Genomic DNA, 17,574 nt, shown 5'->3' with positions numbered 1-17,574 from the left:
AACAAACTTGATATGAAATCTTTTATAGTTTGAGGTGGTATTTTTATACCACATTCCTGCAACATTTCTTTACTATGCATAGTACCACGTATAGATCAAAATACATCATAATGGTAACGAAATTGAATATGAGTTTTACAACAACATGTGATTCTTTCCTTGTTAATCCTTACATACCATGGTTCACACTTTTCAAAAGATCGTTGACTAATGGTAATATTTAATACCTTACCATCTATAAATTTTTGAAACAATTCAGTTTAAGTCATGTCCAAAAGGTGTTTAGGATGTGGATCATGTATTTTTGATACAATTCTCAATTTAAGAACATCTCTTAAATTAGGTGATACTCTTGTATTATCATGCCAAAAATTTTCAATCAAACTTTTGACTTCACTAGTAAGTTTCATATCACATCTCGGGATTCTACCACTAGAAGTCCATAAAATATTTGCTAGATCACATTCAAAGTTAACCCTTCTCTTTACAGCTCTTTCTAAAGTCTTATGATTCACATTAAGATATCCACTTATGTTGCTAATCAATCTTTTTTCAGATGTTGATTTGTTAACTAAAGCTATTGTTATTGCTCGTCATGCTGCATTCTTATCTTTAGACTGATTTCTCTTTTCGATAACATCAAAGGCACTAGAAATAGTGGATACAACTTGTTTTAAAGACTCATTTTTATTCTTGGGTTTTGCATACATTCCCAACCTTCTCATTACTTTTTGCATTTTAGACATTTTAATTAGTTGCAACATTAACTGACATTGAAACCCAAATTTCTTATTATAAAAAAAATGCCTATACAATCTATTAGCATGTATCCTAATTTTTCTCCATGAAACCAATCCCTCAAGATTATCTAACACATCATTAGGAATATGAAAATTATGTTCGGACACTTTACTATCATTCTGACATATTTTTTCAGTAGTTGGTGTTTCTATATCTACATTCATGCAATTTTTATTTTCAGACACTTTACTATTTTCACTATTATTTGGGATTTGAATATCATTTTCAAATTTTCTTGGTATTTCTTTTAAGGCATGCATTTCAATTGAAATTTTTTGTGCACGACCATTTGACAATTGTTCTCATGGAGAAAATCTAAATAGTTTAAATTGTAACTTGCTTCTAAAAAATCACCAATTTCATCACGAGAGAAAATTCGAGGGTTTGGAGACACACCTATATTGAATGCATGATTAGAATGTGCACCTAAATTTTCTTGTATTGGGTTCTCTTCTTTGACCTCTTCATCCATCGTGGTATCCTCAATGTCTTTCTCCTTGGAAACATTGTTGAAGTCTCTAATTCTCTGTCTTCTCTCTCATTGGTCATGTTGTGCTTCATTATCTTTATTTGCTGCAATCTCTTCATTTGTTAGAACTTTTTCTTTCTTCTTTCTTTGTTGTTTTGGTCCCATGTTTGCACCAATTTTGAATTTGAATTAGTAGCTTGCAAATTGTATAAGAGGACAAGAAAATAGAATAAGCATGATAGAATTCACTATTGCAGAACAAAACTATTATTCAATCATTTCAATCATTGAAACTTGGTCTGTGTGGCAGCTTTTGGGGCCCAACAGGTACATTAGAAATGGGTACTCGATTGCTTAAAAATTGGGTACCCGATTCTTTAAAAATTAGGTATAGTGGTTGAAAGCAATCGGGTGCTCGATTCTTGAGACATGAGCGGGAATTTGGTATGGCACCTGAATTTTGCATGGGGTTTTGCCTTGGGGAAAGGCATGGCATAGGCTTGGTCCCATCAAGCCATGCCTTTATGATCTATTTTTTTCTAAGGCATTTAATTGACAATTTTTGGTATTGTCATAATTTTTTTATAGTCGTCCCCATTGAATTTTTTGATGAGACAATAACCCATTATAGGTCTTACTATTTTGATTCCAAAAATGTAAATTTTATAGTGTTATTAGTTTATTTGCTATTTTTCCATCATTTATTAATCAAAACTATCTCCCAAACGTTAAAAACTGACATTCACTAAAACTTTAATAGCTTTTTTATTTTATAATTTTTCTTAAATTAATTAATTATATGTCATCAATCTACAAACAATTCTTTTGATTTGATTTTATTTTTTTTGAAAAAAGTGTGATTTTGATCAAATTATGTGGTCTATACATGAGAGGTTTTAAAATTTGCCTTTATAGCCAATTAATAATTAATAATAAAAAAATTATTCAATAAAAAATCAAGGAAAAATATTGTCATCAATCTCAGGTGTATTAGGTAACTCCCTTTAAAAGGATTTGCAAAAATTCATTTATTTATGTCAAATTATGGTGTTCGTACACGAGCGTGGTATGGTCCTAAAACATGCATTTTGACAAAGTGGTTTTTGAAGATCCATACCAAAAAAATGATCTATCATATGGGTACACAAATAAATTACATATTCAAAAACTAGATTCCGAACACTAAAATTTTTATTTGTGGAGTTTTTTAATATTCAATGTCTAAATACCTCAAATTTTGACATCAATTGACAAAAAAATTCAAAAATAGGAAAAAATCTTCCACTTTTTGGCCAAAAGTGAGACCCAACTTCTTGCATTGATCCAGTGAGAATATTGATGAATATATATTTCACCAGAGACCTTTTTATGATAAGATGGGACTTGGATATATTAATGGAGAGATATTAGCCAAGAAATTTAAAATTAGAATAGAACCAGATCCAATTCTTGAATCCCTTAAAGAGTTTGATCTAAGTAAGGTAGAATCAAGCACAACTATTGATGTATTAAAAGAGATTGAATTAGTTCATTTGTCAAAAAAAAATGATAAACCTAAGAAAATAGAGCAAGTTGATAAACCAAAGAAAGATGGATCACCCAAGGAAGTGAGACATGAGCTCAGAGGTAGATGTTTCATATGCAATGGATTTGGTCATATGAAAAGAGATTGCACAAGTAGGTCTTTTAAAACGATTAGTAATTTCTATCATTATAATTGTCATGGTTATGGACATAAGATAATAGATTGTAAGAAGCCTAATTTTGATGGTAATAATACTAAAATAGTAGAAATTTTAGAAACACCAACCCTGCAAGTAATGAAAGATGGAGATCACAGAGAATATCTAATAATGGAGGAAGATTTGATGGAGAAAAGAAACAGTTTGTGTGTTACAAGTATAACAAACCTAGACACATTTCAAGGAATTGTAGAAAACTTGAGAGTAACAATGGAACCAATGAGAGAAGGAACACACCTGTATGTCCATTATGTAATAACTTTGGACACACAACGATATATTACAAAATGCATAAAAGGAATCCTAATAACAGAAGGAACAATAACATAAACAACATAAGAAATGGAAATGGTAATGATAATAGTCATAAAGAAGCAATCAAGGAACATGTTGATGAATTTAAGGAAGTATTTGTGAATGGTAAGGATCCAGAAACTCTATACAATTTTGGAGAAACAATATTTTGATGCACCTGATGAGAATTTGAAGTCAACAATTGTTTGTGACTCATCCTATATGAATTAAGCACTTCTAGCAAAGACAAAGTGCCAGTTGGTTAGAACTGATGGTAGAGAAAAGATTAGAAGTTGCACAATTAACAAAAGGTAGAAGACATAGAAAGGAAGCTATAGTTGATTGTGCAAGGAAAGATATAATCTCAAGAATATTCAAGAAAGAAAAGAAAGTTACTGATAAACATAGAATGTTTGTGAATTTGTGGTAGATACACATTTAATGCATCGTGCAATTTGAAATGATTTAAGGATTTCAAATAAGGTTGTGAGTACCATTTGATAACGTGAAGTATTTAGAGAGAATTGAAAAATGCTTTGATAGAAATTTAGATTGCGAAGTTGCAGAAGCCCTAAACACAATTTTAAGGTATTTTACAGAGCTTGAATTAAGTTTTCAATACATATAGTTAGAGATATAATTACTAAACAATTGATTTATGATGTTAATGAAAGGCCAAGACATGTATTCAAGAAACATCCATTTTATTCTCTTTTGGATGACCCATTAGGTGCATTTTTGCAAGTTTGATAGAATGTGCTTCATGTTGAAAATATTAGAAGTTATATCTATTGCGATATTGAGAGTATAGGAGATGAAGATATACACAAAGAATTGGGAGTCATGTGTAACAATGACCTAATTTTAAAGTTTGAGTACGCACACCTGAATGAGTTAAACCTAGTGAACTATTTATTTTATACAGAGTTTGATAATCATGAATGAACTTGAATCATTCTGAGTAGGGTACATGATGAATTTTTTTGGTTAGGAGATGTGTATGTCACAATTGATAAAGATCTAACTCACAAGGTCACAAGACTAAGTAATAAAGGATGCAATCTCATAAATGAAAAGAATGTAAGGAAGACGGTTGAAAGAAACTTAAATACAAGATTTGATGAAAGAAATATGAAGGTTGATACAATTCAGGACAAAGGAGTAAATATATTAAGTCATATTTTAGGATACGAGTTTAACCATGGTTCAAGGGTTAAGTCAGTACTAGCTAGATTCTTGCACACGACATGTGTAATGGTAGTTCAAGGAAGGAAAGTGAATCTATGTGAGATAATTAGATTATAGTTGTTGGATAACATTGTTAAATTGAAGAAGACCAAAAACACAATATTTAGATTTGAGTCCTTATTTAGTCATTTGTTTCTCTATGCAATAAATAAGTTCTTAGGGATGACTAATTGGAAAACAAATGAGAGTGCAATGAAGTTGGTAACTCAATGCTACACATACAAGCTAGAGAATGTCAGAGATAATAACATTGACAAAATGATAAAGAATTTCCAAACTGAAATGAAATAGAGGTACAAAATACCTCCCTCCATGGTGGTGAAGTATAAGGATGATATATGCTTCATGGTGGAAACTGATAACACCTACATGGAAGTTATGGAACCAAGGGTAAAGTTCATAGAGCACATGGGATATGAGATGAGCATAGATCATACTCCAATCCAAGAAGGACACTAAGTGCCTAGATGGAGAACCTATGAAGAGAAGATGAGAGAAGTTCATTTTGAACTTCACAATAAGGAAAGAAAGAAGAAAGTATAAAAAGTAATTCAATCCATCCTTACAAAGTCAAGAATCGATCAAGAAGAATTCAATGAAGTTAAACGAATTGTGCTAGAAATGAAGGCTAGTGGGTAATCAAAAGTGATAGTAGTAACACCTATTGTTGTTGCTATAACTTAAGTTGGTGTAACTATAGCTAAACCTAGTGTGTAGGGACCTTATGTAGTAGTTGCATAAGTGCAAATAGTTAGAAAAAGCAATGATTAACCAAGGAGATAGTCAAAGGTGGAAATACCTAAATAGAGAAATTCAAAGAGACTAGTGAAGGTTAAGAAAGAGCTAATATCGTCCACCAAGAAAAGGGTCAAGCAGAGCACAAGTTGAGCAAGAAAGATTAGGAAGACACTGCAAGTCAGTGATTCTAAAGATTATGAGGAGGAAGCCAAAGATAGGCCAATAGAGAAAGTTGTTCAAGAAGGAAGGACACTAGCAAGAAAGAAAGCATGGAAGCCAAAGGTAGAAAACATTAACATGCAAATAATGAATGATGACAATTTTGTATAGTTGAATAAATATTATAGTCTGTACAATAATATGGATGGAATAAAATTATAGAATGCAATAGTTAGAAATGTAGAATAAGATGATTGATAGCATTCTGAATAAGATACCAAAAGATCTATATAAAATCTTGTTGTTCATAGAGAGAAAAGAGTTAGAGAAGATGATACTAAGTAAAGAGAGACAATGATCAATATGTTATGTGAAGTTAACTCTAAGGAGGACTTAGAAAAAACTCTGAAGGGTATTGAGCCCTTGCTGAGGAACAAAAGAAGAGAAATTCTTCTGATGGGAGACAACTATGAGGATGTGAAAAAGAAAATAGAGGAGTTCATTGTGAAATACATGACCCCAGTGCCTACAGTAGTAGAGATGAGAACATAGTCCAAACTAAGAGCCCTATTTATGTACATGCAAACACACCTTCTAGTGATGAGGAAGAAACAAGAGAGACACAATAGGCACTATTACCACCAGATATTGTTATGGGTACTAAATCCATGCAAGTTGTCAATACACACATAACTATGGATGCAAAGGAGAATCCTTTTGCAACATTTGGCCAATCCATTATTGGAAATATCATAGCTTATTCAAGCTTTGATGATGATGAAGAAGAGGAAAAGAAGAAATAGGCCGAGGACAAGAGAAAATAAGAGGTAAAGAGGAGAGAAGAAGAAAAGAGAAAGGTAGAGAAGAAGCATAAAGAAGAGAAAAAGAAAGAAATGGAGAGGTTAGTAGAGAAGATGAGGATAGAAGAGGCAAAGAAAGAAGAAGAGGAAAAGAAAAAGAAAGGAGAAGAGGAAAGGAAGAAAGATGAAGATAAGTCAAAGAAAGAAGTTGAGTTATTGGAATAAGAGAGGAAGAAGGCTAAGGAAGAGAAGAAGAGTGCTAAACTAAAAGTAATAACACTCATCCCAGTAGTAACTCTAGTAGCAACAATAACAACAAGAGCAGTTCCATATGATGATGATGATGAATAGAAGGGACTAGTGAGTTCTTTGAGAAAGTTTCTCCAAAAGATCAAATCTGTAAAGTCTTTGGAGAAGACAATAACTGAAGTCTTGGACAAAATACAAAAATACAATTACCATAGTTATAGCTAATCCAAACTTGTAGTTGAAAGAAAAGGAATTGGTGAAGACCGTTGATGAGGAATTCAAAACTTTAGCTAAGGTAGCTTCAATGCAAGCTCTAGCCAAGCATGATGCAACATTATTTGATACAGTGTGCACAAATGTGAGAAACAACTTGAAGGAGATTAAGGTAAGCATCAAGTAGTTAAAGAAACACAATTGATGAAGGTAAGAAGTTGTATCAATAGTGCACACTATCATACAAATACTTGATAGACTTTAAGAGTCAAATAAAGGGTAAGTTAAGTGATCTTGACATACTCACTACAAAATTACAGCTCCCTTAGACCAGTATTGAGGACTATGGAACAAAAGTGGAGAAGATCCAAAATGTGATCAATGGTTTGGAGTCTTATAAGGAAAGGATAGCTCAAATATTCTCTACTCTTAGAGAAAACTTGTCACTGAAGACCAACATTTTGTAGAGGCAACTAGAGGAATGTCTTGCAACAAGGAATTCCTATGATAAGTTTTCTTATACTAACTTGAGCACAATTGGAATGAAATCTTATGTGTTATGCACACTAATCAGTATTTCAAATATAGTGAAGGAGAACTAGAAGAAGGAAATGGAAAGATTAATACTTGTATATGTAGCATTTTTCTCCAAGATATCAAGTTGATCAGTAGTAGGCCACAAGTTTTTGTGTATAGTTTTTGACACCTTTGCTATTGATTTCAAAGGGGTAGTACTATGTAAGGAAAATTGCATATGTATGGGAAAGGAGTATTAATATGTATATTATATGATTTTATATGTAAGGGGGAACACACTTATGTATCAATGTAAGGAGTGATAAGGAATGTAATGATCCATCAAAACATGAATAAAATTGTTATGTTTTGAAGACAATTTGTTTTGTTATGTGGGTAAGTGCAATAAGTTGGGTCTCACTTTTGGACAAAAAGTGGAAGTGTTTTTCCTATTATTGAATTTTTTTGTCAATTGATGTCAAAATTTGAGGCATTTAGAGATTGAATATTAAAAAACTTCAAAAAAATAAAATTTAACTTCAAAAAAATAAAATTTAGTGTTGGAAATCTAGTTTTTGAATGTGTAATTTATTTGTATACCCATATGATAGATTTTTTTTTGGTATGGATCTTCAAAAACCACTTTTTAAAATACCTATATCAGGACCATACCACACTTGTGTATGAACACCATAATTTGACACAAATAAATGAATTTTCCTAAATCCTTTTAAAGGGAGTTACCTAATACACCTAAGATTGATGAAAATATTTTTCCTTAATTTTTTATTGAATAATTATTTTATTATTAATTATTAATTTTCTATAAAGGTAAAATTTAAAACCTCTCATGTACAGACACCATAATTTGATCAAAATTTCACTTTTTTTAAAAATTATTTTTTTTAACCTCAAAAGAATTGTATGTAGATTGATGACATATAAATTAATTTAAGAAATATTATAAAATTAAAAAGTTACTAAAGTTTTAGTGAACTTCACTATTTTACATTTAGGTACCACCTTTGATTAAAAATAATGCAAAAATAGTAAATAGAATCATAGCACTATAAAATTTATATTTATGAAATTAGCACAGTGAGAGCTCTAATGGGTTTTTGTTTCATAAAAAAAATTGATAGCGAAGACCCTCTAAAAATTATGGCAAGGCATGAATTTGTCAGTTCAATGCCTTAGCCAAATCTTGAGAGGTAAAGGCATAGGCTTGGTCTCACCAAGCCTATCCCAAACCAAAATTTGAGGTGGGAGAAAATAACCCTGCCCAATGTTATAAGAAATAGGAACCTGATATTTGAAATTCAAAAAATGGGTACCCATTTTGAAAATGTCAAATCGACATACAAAATCCTCCCAAAAATCAAAATTTTAAATTTTCAGAAACAGGTACCCATTTTTTAAAAGTAAAAAAGGGTACCTATTTCTAAAAAATACAATTTTTTTACGTTTTCAAAAACAAGTGCGCATTTTTTGAAAATAAAAAAGGGTACCTAATTTTTTAAAAATGGGTGCCCATTTTTTAAATTTAGGATCGAGTGCTCAAGCCTAAAATGGGTACGTATTTTTTTAAAATGGGTACCTATTTCTAAAGGAGCATGATCTTAATTCGTGAACTTTCATGGAATTGAGACCCAAGTCCTTGCTTCTACCCATGTATGACATCATTTTGGGACTTAGCCAACTTTCCCAAATGTTGCCATCCATGCCAAAGGGGGATATTTTTTGAAATATGGTCAGTAAGATGTGTTGAAATTTGTCACAATTTATGGAAACATATATTCAATATTTCATTTATGCATTTAGAGTTAGAAAATTGTCTAAGTGTTAGATAGTTTGTAGCAACACATCGACATATATGATGTGTATAGATGAAACACTTTGAATTAGCTTATGCATAGTTAAGGATAACTTTATGACAATGACATGATGTGATTAAGTGTCCAGACATGTATGGACAATATGACACAAGTTATAGTTGAAATATCAATACAGGTATTTGATAGAGCAAAATAGAGAATACCAGAGAATTGAGTTGTATGGCTTAAGGAATTATTTTAGTAACAAAATAATTACTAAGTCATTATATGCTGACTTTGTGGATATTATTCCATAAATTATTTTATATTATATCAAGTGTGTAAAATCATGAAGGCCGAATGAGTAGAGAATTACTAATTTTTGAAATATAAGTAAAGATCTTATCTTGTGTAGATAAGTGTGATGTGTGTGCTAGATGTGGAATTGTATGATATGCCAACTATTGTATGTATAACTTGAAAGATATATGAGCCTTATGTGATGCAAGATATGATGTATGATCAAAGCAAGTACTAATTACAACATTGAGAAAGTATTCTATTTATATATATTCTTGTGAAGAACTTTATTGTATAAATACACATTAGGGTAGTGGGCTTTTCTTGCATACATTGTATTTGATCTACCAACTCCTAACAAGGTTGAAGAAACTCCTGATAGGGTTGAGGCTTCTAACAAGGCCTAGTCCTCTAAGAAGGACTCAAGCCACTATATGTACTTCATAGACTCCTAATAGGGTCAATATCCTTAACATGACCCTTTTGTTTAGTGTATCATCTTGTGGGTATCATCCCCATCAAGGTTTTCCCTTGGCCAGGGTTTCTTTAGTTAAAATGTAATGGTTTTATGAGTTCTCTATTTGTATGGTTATATTTATTGTTCAACATTGGTGGTTTACTTTCATATGCAAGTTATAAAGTAATTAGCAATATTCAGTTGTGGGCAAAAGTATGTACAATATTGATTCAACCCCCACTCTTAGTATTATCTATTTCTAACATTTTCTTTGGACTAAGAATGAAGATAGGGATATATTAAACCTTGTTAACTAGGAAACAATGTACAAACACAAGGAGGAGGGCGGACTTGGAGTCAAAAGGATAATGGATCTCAACAATGCTCTTCTTATCACTAGTACATTTGGGCCCATTTTGTGACCTTTATTGGTCAAAATTTTGACCCAAATTTTGACCAATGTTTGACCAAACTTGGCCAGCCCATTGGTTGAAAATTTTTCGATCAAAATTTTGACCAATATATTTGTCAAAAAGCACCCAAAGCTATGGCACAAGATAAACCAAGAAGTGGTCAAACTTTCAACCAATGAAGGTAGAAATTTTGACCAATAGAAGTGGAAACTTTTGACCAATAAAGGTAGAAATTTTGACCAATGGAAGTTGAAAATTTTGACAAATAAAGGTAGAACTTTCAACCAATTTATGTGAAAAGTTTCGACCAATAAAGGTAGAAATTTTGACTAATTGTAGAGGAAACTTTCGACGAATAAAGGTAGAAAATTTGACCATGGCTGCAAGAAAATTTCGACCAGAGAAGGTAGACAATTCAACCAATAAAGATAGAAAGTCACGACCACTGAAGGTAGAAATTTTGACCAATGAAGGTAGAAATTTTGACCAACGCTTAGTCATAAATTTTTTTTAGGCATTCTATAAAATAATTCACATGCATTGCCTATGATATGAAATTTTGCATGCATCCTGCACTCTCTCATCTGGTTGATGATGGATTACGGAGTGCAGGATGTATGCAAACTGTCATATCATATGCAAGACATTTGAACTATTTTATAGAATGCCTGAAATACTCCCTAAAAAATCTATGTTGACATAAAAAAATAAATTTATTTTTGAGAATAAAAATCCCTGCAACTATAATGAAATATGAATCTACAACTTTCACAATACAAAGATGATATGCAACAAAAATAGATATATTACAAATTGGTGCTGAAAAACTAAAACCATAAGAATTGTTCTGTAGTACCTAAAGGATACAATGTTGATGCAACTTCAGAAAGATCATCTAAAGGACATGATATGCTTAGGTTGAAGGAGCTTTGAGATTTATTACTATAGTCAAGAATGGGCTCATCTTCAACCTTCTGAAGATTAAAGATGAGCCCATTCCTGAGTGTAGTAATGAATCTCAAAGTACCTTCAATCTCATCTATGAAGCGTATTAAAAGCTAACAGAGCATCTTTGCTAGTTGATCTCCCTTGTGAGCTCAACTAAAAGAGAATTCCTGATTGAAGAATGTTGAAGATAGTCACAATGTGCCTATTAGTTGAAGATAGTCATAATTTTCCTATTGCTAATAGGCACATCGTGACTATCTTCGACATTCTCCTATGGCTCTTGTGGTTCTAATCTAATAACATGAGGCTTCCTCTTATTTTTTCTAGCATACGGTTGATGCAGCACTGTAATAAGAAATAAATGGGTTTAATTTGGATTATGTATAACACAAAGAAAACCAAAATGTAATAGCAATTTTTAACAGAGAAATAAACTACATAAACTTATAAATCTCATAATAATAATAGCTCATTAAAAAAATCTAAATTCTGAGTAGGCAAAGTTTGGACACATGAAGCATACCTGATTGATCAAAATCAAATCACTGCCAAGCCCTTTAACCACTACTTAATAGTACTTTCTCTATCACCAATTTTGCAACAGGGTTTTTGTTTATTTTTGGATCTAACGTTAATATGGAATCTCCATCCAAAAATTTCTCTAGAGCCTGAAAGATTTATACATGAAGAGATCAAAAACTCAATATTTGTCATGAGAAAAATAGAGCTCCAACATTGATAGTTTATACATTTGTATTTAGAGGCAAGATAAATTCAACTGACTATTGAAGATCAAACAAGTTCTTCAAAATATGAAATTTGAAATAAAAGTGTAATTCTTCCAACACTGATAGTTTATACATCTATTCTCCCTTCATTGTTACCTTAATTCTCTATCACTTGAGCTCATAAATCCACATTACCAACATAGGCTGGTAGGTTGCCCATCCTCAAATACCAATGAAATAAACCGCATGCTTGAGTAATAAGAAATGCACTTCTACCAATGCTACTTATAGAAAAAATAACTTGTAAAGACTACCAATTTAGCATAATTAATCATAGTTACTAGTACTTCATAATGACATTAAAAAAATGCAATCTATAATTACTGATATTATTAATGAAATGTATAAGGTCCCTAAGATACTCGATTACAAAATATACCATATGTTCAATGGAAAACCAATCCAAACCTCAGATTGCAACCTGGAAAAACAATTATAGGATCACAACTCCTAGAATGCAATTCCACTTTAGCTCTTGAACTATTCAACATAGTGAAAACTTGTTTGCATTGTAAATCTCTTTTCATTTCAATGTTTCTTTGCTTTATTGATGTTGGGAGACATGCAACAAACTAGGATTTAAATCCTCCTCCCAGCAAAGAATCAACATCAAATATTGGTGAGTGTTATTGCTGCTTCACTTTAGATTGGTAGTTTGTCAATCTCCTGGCAGGTGCCCCATAGTGAGCATGGATATACATTAATTAGCACACTACCTTTTTTTCTCAGTGCACATTACATTCAATATTCAGTCAAACTATGCTCTACTATAACTTTTCTACAATGGTAATGTTGCCATGAAATGGGATAAGGGTATCCTCCTATACAAGTTGGTCTCTTGAGGTTTTTGTCTCACAAGGCTTGCACAAATGCTAACTATAATTCACATGTAAAAGTGCATGCCTTTCTTTGATTGAGCAAGTAGCCTAAATACCCAACCATGCTAGGAAACAACACGGGTTAGCCAAAAAAGTAGAAAATGTCAGTCTCAACACTAAAAGACAAATGAAATTTATCTAATATTTTATTGATTATTTAATAATAATAATTTATCAAATTAGTTGGTGTGACAACCCAACTCAAGGTGTGAACATGACACTCATCCTTGGCAAAAAGAGTCTAGTATGAGGTATGTGAAGATATATTCAAATCAATCAACATTTGTAGAAATTTGTATATATAAACAAGAGACTAGTACAAGGTATATGAAGATGGAATCAATCTAATCACTAAATTCAAATTGTACAAATATAATGCTTTTTTATGTTTTGTTAACACAAGCCTATTCAAAACATATAGGAATCAAATGACAAAGTCCTTTCTAGTTTGATGGTGGATTCCCTTTTTATTAAATTAAATTATACTAGTTAGATATTAGTTACAGTTGAATGATACAACTAAAAATCCATTTTCCATATAGCTATTAACTGATAGAGTGAATAATGGCCAAAGCCAATCTAGCTTAAGTTAATGGGTTCAAGTTCCTAGAAAGTTTTGACAAACTCTTTATGAACAAAGGAAGAGTGCTATAGATTGCTTATGGGATACCCAAACCCTTTCACAAAACAAGGACCGACAAATAATACAGGAATCACCTGCTATAATAGGACCAAGTTCACAACAAACTTTAGTAGAATAGCAATCCCTAGTGTATGATTTTTTTGTGTGTGATGTTCGATTACTCCATGTTTGATTATACACTTATTTGGTTCACATAAACTGCTGGTAGGTCAAATAATACATAATAACAAATAAAGATACTTATTCATATAATAAAGATTAGTCATGTCAAAATTGGCCACACCTCAACTACTTTGTTGATGGTGATTCACCCAACCATGGACTCTATGCAATGATAATTCAAAATGTCAAGTTTGATGGTGTGTTCCTTGATATAGCTAAGAGGAAGATGAGTGTTAAACTCCACTTATATATAAATTCAAAGACTTCCTCAAGGGTAGTAAATCATAGTTTAATGATAACAATTGCAATGTTGGTTATAATATGATTTTAATCCCTAAAGTGCATGCTACCTATTTTAAGGGGTCCATGTAATGTGTCAATGGGATCAAATGACAAGCAAATTTTGGCAAATCAACTATCCCTAAAAATAGCATAACAGTCAAAAGTTTATCCATGCTGATGTATATTCTCTGCATATATTAATAGCAAGACCAGTACTAAAATTTTACTTCTTAAAAAAAGAAATTTAGATAAAAAAATTCCAAATAGAAAACCTACCTTAGTGGCCATTTAACCCTAGTATAGTGGTTACACAAAGTGATTCCCAATGACTACTCTAGGTTGAGCCCTATCAAGCATGTTCAATATGGCCCACAGACAAACTAGGTTACATACTAGGTTATTATAGTAGCATTTAGTTTGAAACTAAGTTTCCACTAGTGTTGAAGGTTTTGTGGCTCTGAAAAAAAGTAAGTACGCAACTTGCAGTCACTCATACATTTTAATACAGGGTAAGTTTAATAAATTTCATTAAAAAATTTACTTCTAGTTGGACTAACTTAGTATTCAACTTGTTTTAAAGAAATAACATAATTAACATCACAATATTAACTTATGCATTCAAGATATTGATAGAAATTTCATTGTTTAACTAATATTGTTGAAAAATGTATGTAATAGAAATCACACAAAAACTGTGTATTGTTGATGAAAGTGGGACTAAATTAATTTTTGACTTGTTTTAAAGGAATAACATTATTAACATCATAATATTAACCTATACTGATGTCAATTCCATTGTTCAACTAATATTATTGAAAAATATATGGAACATATATCTTTCAAAAACTGTGTTGTTGATGTAAATTGATAGACCTAGGAATCTTATAAATAGTTAATGATATAAACCTGTGAGGCTATATACATCCTTACACTAGACATGACAAAGCAATGAAGGATATAAAATTCTCATAGTTATGCAATTTCTAGGTATGTTATCAATGATGAATGCTTTACCATTTTAGAAGGCACACCAATCTTCTAATACCCAACAACATGAAGTGGCTATTAATAACAAGAGCCTTTGTTACTTCCAATGGAATACATATGAAGAAAATGTCAAAATTAGAGTATGCTATAAAGAAACAATATTCAAGAAGTTTGCAAATGGATGTACACAATAAGACAACATATTTCTTGACTGCTAGTACATGTGAAACAATGATATTAAAGTGTCTTAAGGTGGCAATGATATAATATAAAGTTTGTAGCATGAGATGCGACTACTTTGTGAAGTTTAGATTACTAAACAATGATAGAAAAAGTAGTTAAAATAAAGATTTGTGGCAAAAATATTATACTTCAAATATAAGACAAAACTAGAAGAGCCAAACACAACAAAATGAAAAAAATAAGAATAAGACAAATTTCATTGTCTTATCCACAAACAAAAACAATGAATATTTCTTTGAAAAGTCATGTAAGACAAAAATGAATATATTATATAGAGCTAATTGTGGTATAGAGTGAATAAGCTATTGGCCAGAGACAAAAAGAGCTAGGATGAAAGTCTCATGATTTATACAGTATTTGAATATAGCAACAATGTCAGATACTCTTTGTGAGTCTCCAATCAACATTGAGTCTTCAATGATATTTTGATACATGATTTTTATAACTATTGGTTAATTGTTTGTTCTCCTACTTGATTGTAAGGATGTATATAGTTGCTGATGTAAATTGATTAAGAAGATAGATTTAAGTTTTAATTTTTTTAAGTCAAAACCTGTGAGGCTATAAGGTTTTTCCCCTAAGGTTTAAATGTGAACTCACATTCCAAACTTTTAAATAGGAGAAATAGAAAGACAACGAACATAAAAAATAATTGATAAGTATGAAAGGTATGATATATGGAATAAACCAATTGGTATGATGAAGAGGTGCCATCTCTTATACATGTCAAAAGATCCATAGGAACATATAATCTGCCACCACTTGTAGGTGAAGCAAGGAAAACATGCAACATGTTAAAGGAGTCAAACATCATTTAGAGCCTTTGGAGGAAAGTAAACCAGCCACCAACATTAGAAGTTCCCACTCCAACTTCTAGATGTTACAAAGGTCTTAATTTTAGCTACTTGTTGTTGAAGTGAACAAATAATTTTAGGGTTAAGGATTGTTGGAAGAGCCTCTAAACTAATGAGCAATATCAGACTAGAGTATAAAAATTTCAAATAGTTATGGACAATTTTTGAAGTGTAAAACACTTATTCCCATTTGGACATAATCTTCTTACATTGCCTCACATCCAGATTGAATATACAACCATATCTGATCATTATTGGGGATATTCTTTGACCATTAGTCCCTATAGAAAATATAGGGGAAAAGTTCAAATATAATGTTCATTAAATGTTCAATGAAACACCAACATTCCCATGTGACAAAATTTGTACAATCTACCAATAGTATTGTCAATATATCCAGTCCACTTAATACTAGCTAGTACTCAATGTTTAATCTATTTCCTGACCTGTAAATAAAAGCTCTAAAACATGCCAATTGTTTGATGCAATGATTTCATATCCATTTAAGTGTTTATGAAATTAATGATGCAAATTTTTTGACAAAATTCCTAGTCATTAAACTTGGAAAGAGAAAAAGGAGAAATTGGTTAGCAAAGTAGGGTTGTTCATTACAATTTCATTATGTCTATTTCTCAACTAATGAATTACCATTTACTTACTAATGTAAAATAAGATTCATACTTCCAGAAGCTAATTGTATACTATTGAAAAAGATATCAATAATAAAATTCCTAGATAATGGAGAACAAAAGTGTCTCTTGCTTTGGTAATTTAATTTTGAGCACTAGCAAATATGATGCTTTATTCCCAATAGTCAAGTATGGAGTTATATATCAATTATAATGTAGAGCTAAAACTAAGGAGCTGGGCTTAGCTACTTACTTGTTCAGAGCCCAAAACTAGGGTTTATGGATAGAAATCCAAAGTTCATGAAATCTGCACAACATAAAAGTGAGATATTAGTAAAAGAGATATAATGTAATATCAAATAAATCACAAAGATGATTCAGTGACAACACACAAAAATATCAAATAAATCACAAAGATGATCCCAGGTATGGTAGATAGGTTGCATTAAGTTTATCTATGAATCAACATTGAGTCAAGAATAGTCAGTGCAAATATTGATGTCAGATAGAGTAACCATGGAGGCCCACTTTTATAGCTATACAAGTTTCATCAAGTAAAACACACTTGCCTTAAATGTTGAGAGAATATTTTTTGACTCTTGTATTGTAGTCCACTTATGCTCTTTAATCATCCTAGTGTTCATTTCACGTACCAACATGAGGTGAATTGGATATCAGGGAAAAACTAAATAAAAAGAATTATTTGACCTTAGATAGTACTGGACAAGTGTGCAACTGCACATACCAAATAGAGTTTAGTGAGTACTACATTATTTAGTGTCGAATCAATCATGCCATTATTTGCTCCTTTATTTGCAAAAACTTCAATGCCTGCTTAGCTAGCAAATCAATTTTTTATTATAAGATTTATAGGAGGCCCTTGCTAGTATTGGCCTATTCAAAAATAAAGGAGGTCATTTAAGTAAATTGACATACCCATTCAATTA

Source organism: Cupressus sempervirens, chromosome 10 (assembly GCF_028749045.1).
Source record: "Cupressus sempervirens isolate cs-2001-9-10 chromosome 10, ASM2874904v1, whole genome shotgun sequence".
Classification (NCBI taxonomy): domain Eukaryota; kingdom Viridiplantae; phylum Streptophyta; class Pinopsida; order Cupressales; family Cupressaceae; genus Cupressus; species Cupressus sempervirens.
This window is presented reverse-complemented; position numbering follows the sequence as displayed.